Source organism: Bombus huntii, chromosome 6 (genome assembly GCF_024542735.1).
Source record: "Bombus huntii isolate Logan2020A chromosome 6, iyBomHunt1.1, whole genome shotgun sequence".
In the NCBI taxonomy this organism is placed as follows: Eukaryota; Metazoa; Arthropoda; class Insecta; order Hymenoptera; family Apidae; genus Bombus; species Bombus huntii.
In genome coordinates, this window is record NC_066243.1 from 4016589 (window position 1) to 4036969 (window position 20381).

Sequence of the window (20381 nt, forward strand, 5' to 3'; positions counted from 1 at the left end):
TAAATAAACTTTTTGACGAACTTTTTTAGTCATCGAGGAGAAAAATATATAATAATTTAATCCTTTTTTGGAAATTTGGAATTGAAAATTGCAGCCCGTGAAATAGGTTTAGAAATCTGTTATAATTTTTTTTTTAATTTTTTTGTATTCATTAAATATATATAAAACCATATCTCAACATTCAATAACTTCATTTCTTCCTTTCTCTTCTAGAAAAAAATCACAAAAAGACGCTGTTTTAGAACATTCTGATTCAGGACACCCCTTAATCATATCCTATTGTATGAAAAATAAAACAGCGTTTGTAATGTACGTACATACTATCTACCTTACTATACCTCATTCGTGTATCGCGTTGATTCAAATTTTAACGCAACGGCTCCTATTTCTACCAGTTGAACGTTAAACACGACGATGTGTGTGATTGAAAGGACGGATGTTGGCAGCAGGACGCGGTTTGCCAAAGAAAAAGGAGACACGCGTCATGTGTTCCCTCGTGCGGACAGTTTTATAACAAAAGCCGCCTGGAAATCTGTATAAACCTCGCGTTTTCCACGATGAATCACGCCTCTGCGCTTACACGTGAACCAATCAACGGTAAGAATATAATATTTCATTAACAATCGTTTATTCATCTTAACAATTCTAATCGCTTCATCCATCGTGGGGTTTCTTTGAGACTTAGCGAACACTGACCTTCACCAAGAATTTAAACGAAAATTAATTTCCCCTCGACGACTTCCTTCCACAAAATTTTGCAAATAGCTGATTATCTTTGCTCTTTCGTATCCACGTGTTTATCGGTGAATATTTAGATCATTATTATTTTATTATTATTGTAATATTATATTATATATTGTTATTACTATTATTAGATTATACTAAAACATTATTGTTGCTAAGTATGTCAGCAGAGATTCAGTTTTCTCGTTACTTTCTCTCTCTTTTTTTCTTTCCCTCGCTAAAATCCCTTTTCGAACATTTTCATTTTATAAGCGCAAAGATCAAACGTTTTATCCGCGCAGCGTTTTTCGCGATACTCGGCAAAGTATACGTACAGTTGGCGTTAAGCGTGTAGAGCCGAACGTTTCGATAGACGAAACGGACAGACGTGTGCATTTGATGGAAATCGCAGTCTATTTTCGCTGGCGGCCACGGATTTGATGCATGGACATGGAAATAAATTGCGTTCGATCGCGGCTAAATTTCATTTCGTACCATCGACACCAGATCCTTCGCAATTTCCGCCCTCTGTCCCCGGCATTTCGCGTAATTAACGGTAACAGCGGATATAAAAATTCAACTGCCTGAAACGCTGTCTGCGTTGTTGGGAATAAGCTCGAACGATAATTATTGGCGCGCATTCCGTGAATCGGTATAGAACTCTGGCTTAATTTTAGCGTTCGCTGGTATGTTGATTCTTGAAAATATTGGCGCCCACTCCTTGTTTCTCTCTCTTTCTCTCTCTCTCTCTCTCTCTCTCTCTCTCTCTCTTTCTCGAAACGCGTACCTTCGAATTCCAGCTAAACGTTAGGCGGAGAGACGAGAATTTAGTTGAAGGAACCAAACGACACTTGCGAGCTCGTGTAACGTGATATTCAGAAGTTTTCCGAACTAACTGTCAGTCTACGCCGTTTCCAGCGAATACAGTCGTATGTTCGTGGCTACTTTTCGTTACTAATAAATTTCCTGCGACTATACTGCTCTTAGTGTGAATGTCTAACTTTGATCGGAAACGTAGATTCGCCCCTTCGATTCTTAGATATAAAATTCTGCTAATTTCAATCTTTCTCGATACAAAACTACAGGTTTCGTAGAATTTTTTTTGAAACATATGCGAGACATCTTTTGTTACTTGTGATAAGAATTGAACTAACATGGAAATATACGTGGAACACTCTTTGTAACTTAAAAAAGATAATTGAATGTGCGAGACATTTTTTGTAATTTCTAGTAAAAATTACAATTTTTGTAGAGTATTCGAATATTACCAAAAAAAGGGTAAAAGTTAATCGTAAAAGTTGCAGAATTTTAGAAACTCTAGCTCGTCGAAGGAACATGAAAAGCGCTAAAACTTTCAGGAAACATAAAAAACGATGGAAAAATTATATTTCATCAAGTATTTTTTTCTTCTTACATAAAGCTTTTCACTTTGTTTATAAAATCATTCGCGTCTTCTCTCCATAATTTTCAATTAATTCTTGAATGAATGCTTTCTCCGTCCTTTTCTGTCGAAATCTTTTTCCGAGGCCACTCAAAGGCACTGCACTGCTGGTTGACAATCGTACGGATCAAATCGAACGAAGGAACACGTCGACATGGTCGTTTACTGATAGCCAAGCTTTCACCGGTTCAAAACGAAGGGTTCGGCGCCAGCCAGTACCCAGGCTTCGTAATTGATCCATTTGATGATTACGTAAAAGAAGAGCAAGCGATTGATCGTGCAAACGATCTCGAAGACGTTGTTCTCGGCGGGCACACCGAACAGCAGGTTGCGAAGAGCAGGCGCCTCGACTAGCAACGCTTGCCTCCATATCTCGTGATCGAAAATCGTATCGTTCGTTTCGATCGTGATTTTCGTTTCGGCAATCTGGGTCCTGGGGATCGGCGCGTTATGGCAACTTTTCAGCTTCCGTATCCAACCGTCGACCGTCTCGAAAATCGAATGCACCTCGCCCATGATTATTCGCGGTCACGAAGCGATAATTCGTCGAAAAGCTATCATCGGCACAGCCGACGAATAACTGAATCCGTGTGGTTCATCACTGCGCAGCGATCCCTCGTGCGAATGCCAACTTTGATGTACTTTCGGTTATCTAACCGCTCTACAAGCGTCATCGGTTAAAAGTGCCTGGCACATTGCGAAACATCGGTTGTATACATCGGTGCACGATACGGCGGATCTAACGTTCAATTAGCGTTAGAACGTTTGCTTACAAAGCGGCTGTCTGTTTTCATCGACTGAATGGCGAGGCTTATGGAGGATCGAAGCTGAGAGCGTACGATCGGTTCGATTAATTCTCCTAAATACGATCGTGCTAATACACCGCGCTTCGACTTTATCCTTCCTTTGTTGTTACGTAGACTGATACCATGGTTCGTGTACTCTTTGCTTAGGGTGTTTATTAGGACGTTGAAACAGCATAAGATATCGTGTAACTAAGATTAGAAGTCACTTCGAAGATATTAGGTTATCCGAAAAGTGTCTTTCTTTTACAAACACGTCTTTTACAACGATGTACCTTTACACAGACATGAAACCTAATCTGTCGAACGTTGTGATCTTTATATAGCGGCACTCGACAGCAAAACTTTCCAATGGTTTCTGTCCCGTGTCTTGGTACACAAAGACACTAACAGTGGTTAGAGCAGCCGATTACGAACGTTCAAGACCAGGTTCGAATCCCGGCATTCACAGTCCGGCTTCTTACAAAATTCCTAACTGAGAAGATGACAACTCTGATGAAGACAAAAATTTCATACACCGGCGGTACCTATCACGATCTTATCCACCTCATTTATTTTGATAGAACAAAATGGATCATACGTAATTCGATAAAATAATATAAAACGGAAAATGTCGTGCATCCATTATCTCCTTATAAAACGAAAGAAACTTTTCGGACGATCTAATACGATGTCTCTCGACCGAAACATGTACAGAGAAGTACGCACAAGCGAACGTGGAATTTAATATCTCGAGTGACACAAAATAAACCAATCTATAGGAAATTTATCTAATCTATAGGATTTACGTATATGGAATAAAATAAAATAATAAAATATACGGCTGAACGACAGGTCGTATTACACCAATTCGGCGTATGTTTCCAGTCGTGCACGCGTGCAGATACAAAGCACAGAGTAAGCGAGTCACGCGTGAATGTCACCGTGTAGATTCATAAGATATGGGAGACGTCGCTCGTTGATCGCTGTTACACTAACGTAATTCCTATTCGAATATGCGTGCGTTATTCTGCGTACGAGCATTATCTATATATTGCTGCGTGTTATTAGACAAGAACGCAAGAGATGTCTATGCAGCGATCTCTTTCTATTCCTACGTCGCTTCTTCAACTCGCTCGTGCGTTCTATCTTTACATCTGTACGAACACACGAGCGAGCTGCCACGTCCTATTTACCTGTCTACTACAACGACACGGCGTTTTTCGTGCGCACCGGCGTTTTTTCGAGTCACCGCGCCGTATCGCGTCGCTCCCTGTAATTCGCTAACATTGTCGTTCTCAGATTTTGACGTTAACGAATTTACTTTGGGCGGTCGATCACCCGGCGAGGTTGATGCTCCGACGACGTCAACAGTCGATGTCAGACTGGAGCAGAGTCAACCGGCTGCTTTGCGACAGCCAAAACATCACGAGATACTGACTCGAATTGCCAACGATATTCGCAACAAGCATTCGATTTCGTACCTTAGAAACACGGACTATCAGTGGCTCGATGCGCGTTAAAAACTACTCTTATCGCGTCTTGAAGTCGCTGTTGATAGCGTTGACACTTTGGTCATATGACCGGCCACGGTTTCTCCTGTGACGTCACGGTGGTCATTGATGATCGGAGCGCTTGAACTTCTTACAGTTGCAAAAATTGAATAAAAATTGACAGTTAGGGTATTTTGAATATAATCGATAAATAGAAGATACTTTGAAATAAAAAGTGCCCCATTGAACAATTAAACATTTTTATTAGGATATCAATAAAAAAAAAATGAGAACAAATCTTGCATCTAACGGTGTACTGTGTTAAAACACTTTAAACATAAATGTGGCTCATCGATACAATCTGGACAATAGGTGGTTACCTTTTTGGTCCGATTCTTCACAATTTTTGATTCTAACTGTTTAACATTTTTTTATAGCACTCTCTGCAAAATTTTCGTGTCAGACACGCTTGCCCTTCTTTCTTCTGCATTTCGTGTCGCAATCTTTGTCGAATAAGTGTATTTGACGGCCCTGGTGAATGGCACTGTGTAAGGTGCATTGCGAGTGCCATTCTAAAACCTGATACCTTGATTTTTGTTTTTATTCCTTGTTTATAGAGTATCATCGCGTTTGAAATTGATGTATTCAACAATAACTCTAAAGCTAATTTTATATATCACTTGAAGATTCTTCTATGTGGTGTAGAATATGCTACCATTTGATCTGATAAATCTACAGCACATTTTCCTCTGTTGTAATCTACCACTACCATTGGTTTATCACAAACATAATTTTTTTTGCGGACCTTTACCATTTCAGCCGAATGTTTCGTTGAAATCATAAAAATAATCATAATACTGTTTACAAATATATTCTACACGTTCCAACAATATATTCTGGACGTTTTGCTTGTTTGGACGTTTGAATGGTTTGTTGAAATAAACGAAGCCTTGTTATAATATGTCGCTATCAACTGTTACCAAGGCATCCGGTCCATTGGGGAAGAATGTTGTCTTACATTATCAATTTATTATTATTTTGCCATTATATACTTTGAATAATAAAAATATTCCCGTAGTGTCCTAAGCGAAGCATGTAATTTCGACATAGCAGTCAAAGTGTTAATAAGTGTTCGCATGTATATCTAATGTAATTGTAATGACACGTCTGATGTGTAATCGAATGTAAGTTCACATAAAATTGGGACTGTAATGAATAAGCGATATCGATGTGATTTAACCCTTTCGCTTCAACAGTCCAGTCCGTCGAAGTACTGTCACTGAATGGAAACGCGCGCCAGAAATACGCACAGTGTGCGTGCTTGTTGTATATACGTTTTCCCAAGTCTTAAATAACAATAATTCTTGTAAGAACCATATATGAAATACCGTTTCACTGTCAATGGATTTAATAGATCTTTTAGCATGAAACAGTATACGATCGTTTGGATGTTTGAAATATATTGCGTGAAACGCTTTGATGTTGTTTGAACAATGAGTAACTTTAAGAAGTGATTAATCCAATATGTCAATGAAATCAACAGATAGTGTTCTGCTGATAACGAAAAAATATATTATTGACTACAGATAGCACTTGTATATGTATCATTTGGATGCCGGATCCAGGAGTCGTAGCGTGGTCGCTGCCTATAAGCGGCGTCGAAGCGAAAGGGTTAAACGTTGAAATATCGAACTTCTATTGGCTCCTCTACCTTCCGCCGTAGGTTACAAGATAATACGCATTTTCCTTAATTTTAAGTCTCAAATTTCAGCGCAATATTTTCGCAAAGAGAACGCAGAGACGCATCGATGGATGGATGAGTGGATCGAATATATTAGCTACGTAAACTGCGTGTTTACCTCGCGTAGAGAAACACGGAAACTTCGTATGGATGTCATGAATACATTTGCGAAAGACTTCTCGTAATAAATTCCATTGAACAGTTTGCACGTGCATATCGTAGGAGGAACAAGCGATCGGTCGAATCGCAGGAAAAAACATTTTTTAGAAATGACAGAAACATCTGTCATTGATTTAAATCGCCGGTCAATACATACTAATTTGCTCCGTTTATTTCCAACAACTACGTTGTTTGCTGAAACTTCGGACTCCATCCGATATAACCTTGTGTGCATCAACAAATACGTGACGATCGTAGATCGTCGATCGACGAACGCTGATTCATTCACTATCGTTCATTTTCATTTAACAATATTCTGATACATTGGTATTGTAATATATTATATGACTATTGTACAAATATTATACTATGCTGAATATGTACTTTATAAAGAGTAAGCGTTCTTGACTATATTTCCTCATTTTACGTATGTAAGAGGAGCTTGAGATGGGTATAATTAAAATTAATTATACTGATCGAGGTACTCGGAAGAAAAATGATATCGCGTGTGGTCATAAAGTCACCTTATTGTGGAAATTTATAAGAGAATTTTCTAGACAAACGCGGGTCTTGCATATAATGTGCTACGCTTGTAGCATTTTTACGAAAAACTATATTCGTACAATTTTTCCATACAGCCTTCCAATTACTTCGTATTGCGATATTAAAGGAATAAATATTCATTTTCTAAATATTATTTTCCATGGATTATAACGTCTAATATATATTAACGATACAATTAATCACTTTTATATTAAATTTTATGTTTTTATATACTATAATCAACTGTAAAACAATTTACATATGAACAGTACTTTATAACGAGGCATATGCATGAAACATTTGACACTGAAGATTTTGTCTAAAAATATATCCGCCAAATTAGTATGCTTTTTTAATAAAAACAAACACACGAAAACTGTATAACTATACGAATAACATATTATCTTTTTGCTACAGAAGAATCTCGTCGTAATAATATTTTTATCACAGACGATTCGATAATTTAGCCACGATTGTATTACTGAAATGAAAATCCTTCTCTGTCGTAAATCTTTCTCCAAAAGATGTAATACTCTAAGACAATTACTTTTAATACATCCAGATTTCCTCTTCATAGATACTACATAGAAGATGAAGAACCATAGTAGACCCTTAAATACTGCGATAAAAGGGAGGATAAAGCTACCTTATTCTCAAAACATTAAGAGAATCGTTTTCTTACTTGCCGAGGAAAAGCTTTCCCGATAGAGGTCTTATTTCAAAGTAACGACAAGACCGAACCGATGGCCCATTTTCACCTGTCTTAAATCAGTTCGGTTCGAGCATAGCCGTTATAATTGAGGTCGATAAGAGCTTCTCCAACGAAAGATCTATAAAAGCGGTATTATGTACTTACAAGAAGAGCTACTACCCAACATTTTCTAATATTTCTCCAATATAGCGTGTCTCATAAGTAATACACGCAAATGCAAAGTATTTTTAGCAGAATAAAGGACGCAGATATGTTAAGGAAGTAATTAAAGTTTAAACTGTTTTACTTCGGACACGATTCCAGTTTACGTGAATTTAATATTGTTTTCCTCGTAGTTACGAAATGGAACTTATTTGTATTATACTTTTCCATCGCTATGTTATATTTTCCAGTGAATTTATACGAACTCTTGAGTATCGAACATGGCATGAATTAAGTACCTTTTGAAAATACTGACAAAGAAACTTTGCATCTGTGCATTGTTAACGATATACAGGGTGGTTGGTAACTGGTGGTACAAGCGTAAAGGGGGTGATTCTACGCGAAAAAAGAAGTCGAAAATATAAAATAACAATTTTTCGTTTGAGGCTTTGTTTTCGAGAAAATCGACTTTGAATTTTCGCTCGGTACGCGTGCACTTTATCACGTCTCGTTATAACGGACCTCACTGTAGATCGTTGTCTCGATGGAAAAATTAAAACCAGTTACCAACCACCCTGTATATATGACGTGGTAGTTGGTGAAGGTGCCCATAAGAGATACTCTTGATGTTTAACAAAAAAGGTTTATTAAACTATTAACAATCAACAGTCAATTTACGATCAACAATTAACGATTAACTATCAACAACAATTAACGATTAACGATTAACAATCAAGAGTTAATAATCACGTATCTCGAATTGTGTTTGCTTAGCTATGACGCTAAACCTTTCGCACTTTTGAATATTCGGCGAAAGAACCGTAGGGATATCGATGGTACATTAGGCATGTCGGACTTACGCTTTGAAAGTATATCGCTTTGTGTCGCATGGTCGAGTGTCGCCACATATACAATGTGAAAATGGAATGAAAATTATACTGAAATATAACAAGGTTAGCCTTTGATAGATGTAAGAATGCTGACATTTAAATCGGTAGCAGTATTTTCATGGATAGAGAAAATTAAAGTAAGCCTTGCGTGAGAAAATTTCTGCATAATTCTTTGTTTAAAACTTCATACTGTTTTATCAGTCGTTGTTATCTTACACGATGAAACGCAAACGTAGGTAATAGGATTAAATCATTCGATTAACAGGTTCTTACAAAAAAGAGAAAGAAACAGATAGAGGACATGAAATCGTTTTTCTCTGGCGTAGCAAAGGATGTTAATAAAAGATCAACATTAGGTTAGGCGAAGCGATGAAACATCTTGAAACTTGATTCCTTCTATTTTCCTTAACACAAAGACGAACATAGTGATTCACTCTTTGAAGAAATTTTAATTTAAGTGCTGACTGCGCGCTTCTGAAAATTCAACCACTTGGTTAATCGCTCGAGTTCTGCCTATCCAAAAATAAAATCTTTTTAATTAGAAAAAAAAAATACTACGTGAAACATATAAAAGGACAAACGTATAAACGCAACTAAAAAGTGAATTAGCTGGAAGGTTTCTATCTGTAAAAAATGTATGGCATGAAATTATGAGTTTTTAATAGGTTTATTAATTATAACTTTTTATTTTCCGCTTTTATTACATTTTTCACATTTCAATAAAGCTGCAAAAGTTTTCAATATAACGCAAACTGCTACAAATATCACATTACTAACACGATACTAAACTTTCCAACTAGACTTTTAAATCAATTTATTAATCTGGATTTCGGCATTGCTTTCATCGTACTGAACTCTTCCTAACTGCAAGTGTAATTCGTTTAATAGCTTTTACGTTAGCCGCGAGCCGTGTTTTACTTTTTTTTCGCACAATAGCCCACCTTTCGCTCGCCAACTCAAATTTTCCCACAGCGTTTGGAAACTGTTAAATGGCACGAACGAGAGCAGACAGCTGCTTGGTTAATTAAAATTCCTACCACATGTACAACTTTTGTTTGCGTATCAAACAATAAAGCATTGTCGAGCAAGCGTTAATGAAAGCACGAGGATATTGTGTGCTGTAGGAAAGACCTTTTAATAAAACTTTATCGATAAAGGCGCTAAGATATCGCGCTGTAGAAAATATTTTTTAATAAGAAATTACAAAGATACAAATCACACGACTCTTGTGACATACGAAAGTATGCGTTTGTGCACTTATCATAGAAGACTTTTATGACCGCATTACGCGTATTATACGAAAAGTTTTTCAAATTTCGTTGTAAAATTTGGTCTATCCACGTATACAAGTTCTAACTTACTTACTGCAGTACAAAATTAGTACACAGACTGAACATACGTAATATATTTATGAGAAGTTTCTGTAAGTGTTGTAATGCTCAGTCGAATTACTGTAAAGTGCAAACTGACGGATAAATCGTTTAGGTCATTGAACCGGGTCATTCCTATAAATAAAAGGGCCAACAGGGCGCATCTAGTCTCTCGAATGTTCCTAAAATAGCGAGAATGTCGTCGGGACAAAATGGAACGTCTTTTGACTCGTCGTTGCGAGTTGCAGAAAAGAATCTCGTACGAAGATTATTTAAATTCGTTCCTCTAATAATTTAGATCCTATTGATAAAAATCAGTTTATGATATCGTAGCGTTTAATTTACAATCTTTTTTCATTCAAATTATTAAATTCTGTTTTTTAACGCTGTGGTTATAAAAGAGAATTTCGAAGATTAATTTGATCATCGATTTATCCTTTTATTATTTATTAATTTTTCTCTCCATTTATCCTTTTATCTAAATCTCGTAATTTTGTGAAGTTCGAAGAAATTTAAGTACGAAACTTGTATCACTATAAAGAATGTATACAATTTTAATTATGAAGGATAATATTAATTACAGTATTAATTGTGAAAGAGAGAATAAGACAGATGTTTAATCGTAAAGAGCGTCATTTTTTAAAAATAGAAATCTTTTTAGTGTCTGTGATTTGTATGTTTGAGCAGACTCTGAGAAAACAGTGCGTAATTTATTTATATTTTCCAATAATATTGAATTTGCGCTATTTTTATGTATTATTTCCATACATGAAAGGTGAATATCAGCAATGCTGAGAATATTTTTCCTTGTCGTCAGTCAACACTGATTGCAAAATTAAACAGAAATAGTTAAATGATAATTATATTCGATATTATATAATAATTATATAAAATATGAAATAAGTACAATAGAAGATATTATATAATATTTTATATTGTATATAATATTGAATACAATTATTTTTTAATTATTTCTCTATTTAATTTTGCAATTACCGTTAAATGACGATTATATAAAATATTATACAACAATGTTATCACGTTTTAAAACTATAGACTTATGTCAATGGCTATTTACCTAAAACCTGGTATCTTTTCCTTATTTCTACTGATGCTCTAGGCCTAAACCACATTATATTAACAAATTTCTTTAAATATACATCAGTATAACATCAGTTCTTGATCTCATTCAAACCAACAGGACATTAGTTACGCGACCAATGCTCCAATGTCAACTCTGTCACCTTCATTTCTGCCTGGATAAAGTACACCAACTATTTTCCTTCTTAAATGTTCCCTGCGATCACCATTTCTGAGGAATTCCATTCTTCTTCTCTCGCTCTACACGGTTCGGTCGTGGGCAATCACTTAAAAGTTTAAAGTTCTCTATTTCTTTGCGTATTACACAGTCGACGAAACTCAGTCATTTAATTTCAGTGTATTTGCACCATCACATCGACCCACGTCTCGTGCCTTGCAGGCTGATCTTAATTGAGCTATAACTCTGTTACACACAATTTAGAAATAATTAAACAAAAGTATTATTATTTAATCGAATCTATGCCTCTGGTGCGCAATTTTTGCCAAAGTTTAATCGACTATAGCATGAAAAATTGCCAGCAACTATACTAAAACAGTACGGCTGCTAAATATTCCTAAATGCCTATTAACAGGAGAAAAAGTTTGGCCGAGAACTACTAGCCCGGTTTTCTCTTTCACAACCAAACAAATATATTCAGCATATGTTCCCGATGGGAACTGGTTTCTAAAGCTTGTCAAAGCGATCTTTGGCTCGCATCCGATCTTTTTTCAGTAAATTGTCCTCTTACGGCCGCGTTCAATCTACAGGGTCCAGGCCTTGACCTTAACTTTTAAAATTACTCCCACGTAGGGAGAATTGCACGTTTTAAGCCTTTGAAAGAGGTGACTGTAGCATGTGTTTATACGTGTATAACCCTTAGTCGTTGCCTCTGTGAATAAAGCTCGCTCTAAATACAACAACGCTGGTTCAGGGCTGCGAACGAAATGTTTGTTACCTCAAGGTTATCAAATGATATCAGCAGACAAGGTCAAGGATGATCCAGGGAAGAAATATCTGGCCTGACTCGTCACACGTAGGAGATACGATTCTAAGTCAGTACATATCCTGGCTTTCGTTATCGAGGCTTCATCGAATCCTTAGTCACGCTCCTTTCTTATCCTTAGTCAAATTTGATTGATGAATAACGACGTTGCGTGAAAGTTCAACAGGTTACGATGGAGAAGTTTACCGAGCACGAACGCACCAGTCATTGAACGTTCTTTCGGATTTAAATGTTGTATCGTTGAAATGAAAAATTAATTTTATTAGTTGTATACTCGTGTACTCGTTTCTGTTAACAAAATAGCTTTCGTGCTGTATCGTAATCAACGAGAAAATGCGGATATTTTAAAAGACTAATTTGTTGGCGAACATTTTTGCATATCTATATTCTTAAATCTCTCTCTTCCTAACTAATTGTCGATCTGCTTATCTATGTTCTTAAAGGAGGAATTAAGATATTATTGCATGGTAGATAATCAGAGTAAATTTACAACAGCTAGAATTTCGGTGAAAATGAATTTTTCGAAATATCAGCTACTTACGTCTTGATTGCATTTAATTAAGCATCTAATTAAGCACGTCTCGAAGGGGTAAGGGGTTAAACAATAAAAGAGAGGTGATTTTGTATTTAGATAATTAAAGGAAACCAAAAACCAGGTCTGTTATTTTCTGCAATTAAAGTTTGACGACGAAAACGAGAATTATTTGATTTATCAAAGGTCTAATTTATTAAATTAAACTACTGAATTAAATTACTTTACCAAAATATTAAACTCTGCATCGTATTCTTTGTTTCAACGTCATAAATAAATCAATATTACACCACGTATTGTATACTTAAATTTTAAACGTTGCAAAAATTTTGTGACTCCCGTTTCTCATTTATCGTCCTGCTCCATTTAACAACCAATACGCGAATTAAAAAGTGAACTTGCAATCTCCTAAACCGAATGCTTCATTATTAGGCAGTTAGTTGGAATATCGGAACTCATTACGACATCATTACTTATACAGGGTGGTTGGTAGCTGATGGTACAAGCGGAAAGGGGATGATTCTACGCGAAAAAAGAAGTTGGAAATATAGAATAAAAATTGTTTTTTTTAATTTTTCCATCGAGACAACAATCTACAGTGAGATCCGTTATAACGAGACGTGATAAAGTGCACGCGTACCGAGCGAAAATTCAAAGTCATTTTCTCGAAAACAAAGCCTCAAACGAAAAATTTTTATTTTATATTTTCGAATTCTTTTTTCGCGTAGAATCACCCCCTTTACGCTTGTACCACCAGCTACCAACCACCCTGTATATTGCCGTATTCCGACGTTTACTTAGATTAACGCAATATACTTGAATCATGTAAGTTACGTATTTTTAGAAATTAAAATTCGCTTCTCGAAATTGTCCTTTTCCCAAATGATTATAAGAAAGATAAAAAGAGAGAGGAGAATAAATTAACCCTTTGTACTCCTATGTCGAGCGTGACTCTACATCAGTTTTTTATCTCAGGAGCTCCTTTTTTTGTGAAACGTGCGAAAGAAAGCCAGGATTGCATCCTGGAAATTGTTTCAAGATATATCATACACTTAAAAATTACAAAATACAACAACAGTGTGAATAAAACTGGTGTTTAAGTGAATTTGTTTCTTCCTTTATTTCTTTAAATTGTCTTATTTTTTAGTTAAGGTAAATTTCAAATAAAACACTTAAAAGCGTTGGCAGCTGCTGGTATCGAAATTGAAATAAAATTCCAAGTGCAAAGGGTTAATATTTCGCTGCAAGGAGAATCTACCTAACGTTCGCATGTCAGAATTTCGTTTTTGCTAATGGATTTCAGCTTTATCCTTATCGGCAAAATTAAATGGTTACTCGATTCGCTTAATGAAAATGAAACGCGGAAAACGCAGCGTTTACAAGCCACCCGGAATCCACCGATGCGTTTCATTGCGATATCGCAATTAATTGCTATCGCAAAGCGTACTCATGGGATCAAGTAAAGTTAGCACGAGCCGAAATCGATGCATACTATTCTCTTTAATTGGATGCAACGATAACCTTGCGAAGCAACCGAGGAAAGACGAAGAGCGAGAACTGAAAAGGGTTGACTTCACCTACTCGTCCATGCATTTCCTTCCTTCGAGCAATCGTATCCGATTCTCCGGAGATTTGCGAGGTGACGAGGAAGGGAGATAGAGGATCTCCTGTTTTCAGTGATGACCTTAAATTGCCAATAAGAAGCTTCTGTAAGTACGCTGGCGTACAAAATTAAATCGCTAAATCTTCGGCGAAAAATTGCCGATGTTCGAACTGTCGTAACTTGGCGTAGAAATGTCGTACAACGATCCACCTGAGCTCCTTTTTTACCCTCAGCCATCCTTCATTTTCGTAATTCGATGCGTCACTCGTGTGCGAGATTGACACGATGATGGAGGATCAATAAAATGGAAAGACGAATAAATAATTTCGCTCTTCGTCACAAGCATTCGCAGCAATTCGCCTAAAAAGGTATCGCGTTTCATCCGCACATGAAAGTCAAAAAGTTGCGAAAAAATTGCTGCATGAATGGTGAAGTAACGTAATCTTTCAGTGGAAAAGTGTGTGAAATTGACACGGGGGTGGAGGTCAGAGCATGAAACTTGGACTTTCACAGTTCTGAGTTGATATTTCTCAAAGATGTTTTTACATCATACAGCGTGTGGGAAGATGAAAGTGCATTTGCTTTCCAAGAATTTTACAAACTCAAGCGTGTCTACGGATATCGGAAGAGAAGAAATAGAAGAAATAGGGAAACTTAAACGCGACACATTCGAACGAACTATGAGCAGTTCGAGGAGCGAACAAATTTTTCCCAAATAGAATCAAACGTTGACCGAACAGTTCCTTAAAATCATTTCTCTTGGTTATCGGTGACTAAATTCGTAACTAAATGCTTTTTTGACTCTTGTGACTTGTTTTAGCGTTTGTAAGACTATCGAATCATTGTAATATCGAAATAAGAACAATAGAACCTCCGTTATGTGAACGTTCTATTACGAACGTTCTGTTATTTGAACGTCCTAATGCATATAAACCGTATACAGGGTGCTCCCCAGTAACTGGAACAAGCCATAGTGGGTGGAAGGTAGTAGGTAGAAGGCAGACAAAATTTCATTAGGAAAAATTAATTGTTATGGTTTCCTGTGTTGCGTCGCGTGTTACATGTGTTTTCTCTGAAAGTGAAGGCATATAAAAAATGTCTATTTTTTCTATTATTTCTCTATTTTTTTAAATGGAATTACACATTGTTCTGTAGCGACACACGAGTCAGCAGAAGAGTCGAATCGGGAGAGACTCATATTGTTGTGCCTTGGAGTGCCAACGTTGTTTTGGTTTGGTAGGTTCAAAGGTAAACAAACTCCGGACAAAACATTATCGCCGTTATTTGTAATCGCGAACCGGAGTTACATTTGAGCTTTTTATAATATCACCGGTCGATACAAATAAACGAACATGCTCTCTAGGACAATGATTATAGCGAGTCATACAGTCGAATAGCGAGCGTAGAGTTGAACAGTAGCATTGAGAGAGCGACGATTACGACCGACATACACTGTCTCTGTACTTGTATTTAAAGTAATTTTAATATACACTGACTATTACAATTTTATCACTGGTCTCTTTAATAAACCAACACGTATAATAATCCACCTCAGTTCTATACACCATTCAATGTATTTTTTGATTCTCTACAAAGAAGCATCGAGGTGCTTGGGTCGAAAAATAATTAGTTTGAAATATATTTCGACTTCAATTTTATAAAACTTATCGTACCAAGGACTGGGAAAGGAAATATGACGCAATGTGCTTCTATGTTCGTTTTCCTTGACCTTCGTACTTTCAATTCAACGAAATTATCATTGAAATATCTTTTGAACTTGACATTTTCAGACACAAGTACTTAATACTTTCTTATAGGGAATTAAGAAATGCATCGAATGGTGTATAGAAACACACATAGTTTCATTTAAAATTACATTACATTACTCAGTCACATTGGCACTGAAATCTCTCTAAATGAAAATATGAAAAGAATCGAAATAGCTTATTAAGTTTCCCCCGTGAAGTCAAACGACTTTCATCTCAAACATTTTCTCGCACTTCTGATATTTACAGGAATAAATCACGTATAGACATTTAAAACGGATATACTGTATAAAAATGACAGTTAATATTTAATAATAACTAATACAAGTATAATAAAAATAAGAATATATTTTTATTATTGTTATTATTATTATTATTCATAATCTTTGTCTTTCGGCTCATGGCGGTTTTCAGTTCACATTCACTCTCATTTTCCTTATTTCTTAAATCTATCCCTCAAATCTGTTATTCTTTGTACAATTCACATCCTTAACTACTACACTGTTTAATTAATTAACAGTATTAATTAACTAATTAACCTAATTACTCGTTCATGATACTCTCAACTCCTAACAGACTTTCCTCTGTTTCTTGGCCTCCCACACCCACAACTTTTTGATTTTTGTTTCCACCTTCTATTTCTCCTCTTTTCTCGCTCCAACTCGCTCGTTTTGCTTCCACTATTCTTTTCATGTTTGCTATCCTGTTTGTATCGTGTACCAACACCTCCCTTGTTTATTTTTTGCATTTAATTTCCTCGCATCGTTTCGCTATACAGGGTGGTTGGTAACTGGTGGTACAAGCGGAAAGGGGGTGATTCTACGCGAAAAAAGAAGTCGAAAATATAGAGTAAAAATTTTTCGTTCGAGGCTTTGTTTTCGAGAAAATCGACTTTGAATTTTCGCTTGGTACGCGTGCACTTTATCACGTCTCGTTATAACGGATCTCACTGTAGATCGTTGTCTCGGTGGAAAAATTAAAAAAAAAAAATTTTTTTTTAATTTTTATTCTATTTCTTTAGTATTAAGTAGTTACCAACCACCCTGTATATTTCATATACTCCCTTTCAACTTCGCATGTTTTGCATCTCCTGCTATCCTCCTCTGTCAAGTGTTTGTTCGCCAGTGTTTATTTCCCACTCTGAATCTGGCTATTAATTTTCTCTCCTTTTTTTCTCCTTTTCCTCTTATGTATGATGCATTTACGCACAATCTTATGTATTTGTAGTACTCCTTATAATTTGGCTTCTGCATCTCCCTCTCCTTTCACTTTCATCTTCTCTGCTACTATGTACAATTGCTGCTATCTGTCTATTTCTCTATATCGCTATGCTTTCATCCAAGTAGATCATCCCCTTTTCTTTTCCACTTATTTCTCCCGCTTTGCCCTTTTCCTTTTCCACTTCCTTTACACATTCCACTTCCAGCTTCTTACTCGATATCCTCCTCGCTTCTTCCTGATACTTCATTGCCCCTTTATCCGCTACGGTACTCAATTCCTTTGACTTCGTTCCCTGTCTTATTATATACTTTGGTGTGGTTCTTTTCACACCTAGGATTCGCTTCAAATTACCTTCTCTGTATCTTATCCATTCTTCTCTTCCCTATCCCCAGATCTCCGCTCCATACAATGCCACACTCCCTACCAGCAACCTGAACATCTCGTGAACAGATTCCCGAAACTCGCAACTGTTCATTCTGAGGCTTGAGAACGATCTGTACAATGAAATGGGACAATGAGTGAACCGTTAGAGTATGTTACGAACACTTTGCAATACTTTTGATTACTTTGAAACGAACACCTTGACTTTGCAACTTTTCACGTTGATTCAATAGTTTTATTACGTTTACAAGAAAGCTTCTTGCACTCAGGTGTTACTTAATTATCTGACGTTGTAGAGACACAGGAATTTCACCGTATCAAGTAATAATCAGGTTACTGATAAAAAGTCAGAAGCGGAGAAAGTGTTACAACCGTCCTTGACCCCAGGTCGACCGTGACACTGCATGGCCACGATAGTAACATACGTTTAACTTTGTAAGACTAAGATATTTATCGATTTAAATTATAATAATGAGTAGAAGAAGAGTAAAACTTGTAACCAATCACTGGGAATCGCAATTGCGTCAAATATAAAAGACATTTTGATCGGTGTATGTTTCATGTGCCCGATCCTTACACTCGGTACATCGCACACATTTTTCATTTGGTTTCCTCGTGTTGCAGGATACTGTCCACACCAGACGATAGTATTCTTCACCTTCTCACTTACTTTCGGATACTTTCGGATTGAAATTATAAATTTGGACTATCGAGACGCTCAAAACTGCCGAGTAACGATCGGAATTACTTGGAAAAAGGCCAGATGAAAGATTAACAAATAGAAAATTAACTACTTGCAAGGGAAATATTTATATTACAATTTTTAAGTGAGTAAGAAAAAGTTACTTTGGGGTATCGAAAAGTTATTTTCTTCGCTATGTACATGTTTCTTGCGTATCTATGTGGTTCAACATGGATTGGTGTATTGTATATGCAAAATTGGTATTAATATCTATAATATATTTGACATATTTAACGTGAACTATCTTAGTATTTGGACCATTCGAAAATCCTATGAAACGAAGATTGGGTATTGGATACGATTCGGATTTATGAATACAGATATCCTCCGCGTAAAGGGTACGTTCTTGCAACACAGACTCGCTGTACCAGCTTCGAGAATTGGAGAAATCCGTAGAAACAAAGGAAGGTAATGAGAATTTTTAAACGCAAGCACCGTCGTTCGATGTTTCTTAATGGAGCAAGCGTACGGAATTTTTGAATATCTAAATCTTTAATCCACTTTTACTTAGCGGAATATTAATCCTTCGCATTCGAACATTTTGTTAGGAAAGTAGCAACTGCAAGCTTCTCGGATAAAAAATCGATGGCATTGTTCACATCTATCATAAATAATGTGGATACGTAATACTTGAAATTAATCGTTGATGATTTTAATAAACGTAGTTCTCTTAGCATCGTAAGAAATGACAAACGTACTTTTCCTAACTGTCAGCACCTAACCACCACTTTTGCATTAATTCTCCGTCTCGTGTAACGCATTCTCGCAAGACACAGCATTTTTCCATCTACTTTTTATCTACCGCGTTACACGTCAAATTCCCGCACATATGGAACTTCATCCTATCGCTACCTGTTCCTCGCTCGCTGCACTAGGATATTCCGCTCGAGGACAGGTCGAAGAAAGAAAAAGAGAAATAGAGAGTGGAAGGGATGACGGACGAAGCACAAAAGGTAGAAGAGGACAGGAAAGACACGAACAAGGGAGGATAGGGAATCAACCGCTCGAAGGCAGAGAGATAGGGGGCTAAGGGTAGAGGGTGAAGGGTGACTGAAAAGAGAAGGTCGAGGAGATAGGGAACGTACTTGTATGGAAGAACGCGAGAAGAAAGAGACGGACGGTACGGAGGATGAGAACCGAAATTAGATAAAGAGGGACAACTAGAATAGAAAGGGGGTGAGCAAGAGAGAAGGAAAGGAGGGGAACGACGAAAAGGGGGGGAGAGGACATGAATGAGCTAGCGAACGATCGCTGGAAAATGGACAGAGACGCCTAAAGTTGGTGAAGAGCGAGATGAGGAAGGAGCAGAGGGCTGAGGGCCAGAGGAGGAAGAGGGAGAACTCCTGCCAGCTGCAGATCGATAGAACGGAGCTGCGTGATGCTCTCAGCTTTCCACACAGGAAACCGATAGACGCGATGGAACGCCATGAATGAGATACGTGGGTTACGTGATGAACATGCTTCGAGGAAATTACAAGTAAGTGTGTACGAAGGCCGGCGTTGTTAATACAAAAAGCGTGTGCCACGTTTCTCGCCGGTTGGCAACGGAAAATGAGATTTACCGCGCGGAAAACGTAGTCCGCCGGCGAGCTCGCGCTGAAAACTGTTGCACCGCTGATGATCCAAATAATTCTGACGTCACCATGTGCATATACGAGATTGTTGTTTGTTTGGTCGCGTAATTACTTTTACTTCAACGATTTTTAAAACGCAACCACGTTGTTCCCGCCACGTATTTTCACTTTCTTTCGCGTTTCACGGTTTTACTGGCTCGCTCGTCAAATTTCCATCGCTAACTAAAAATTACCGCGAGATGTTTTTTCCCGAAATTGTTAGGGTCGATGGGGACTTGCTGTTCGTGTTTTGGGTTCCTCCGATGTCTTTCAAATGATTCAATGAGACTTTCAAAAGCAACATATCACCTTTATTGTATACTATGTACAGAAAGAAAAGAGATCAAGGATATGTGTTGAGAATATATACGTAATAGATTTGTTTGTACATGTACATATATATTGTAGTTCTTTTTACGTAATATACGGCGTTTGTATATAAAA

General features: G+C 36.9%; 1 protein-coding gene across 4 annotated transcripts in view; it reads right to left on the minus strand.

Annotated features, from left to right (window-relative positions):
- Positions 1–20381, minus strand: part of LOC126866591 (uncharacterized) — a 210347-nt gene that overhangs the window by 186570 nt on the left and 3396 nt on the right. The gene's annotated exons all lie outside the window — the stretch shown is intronic.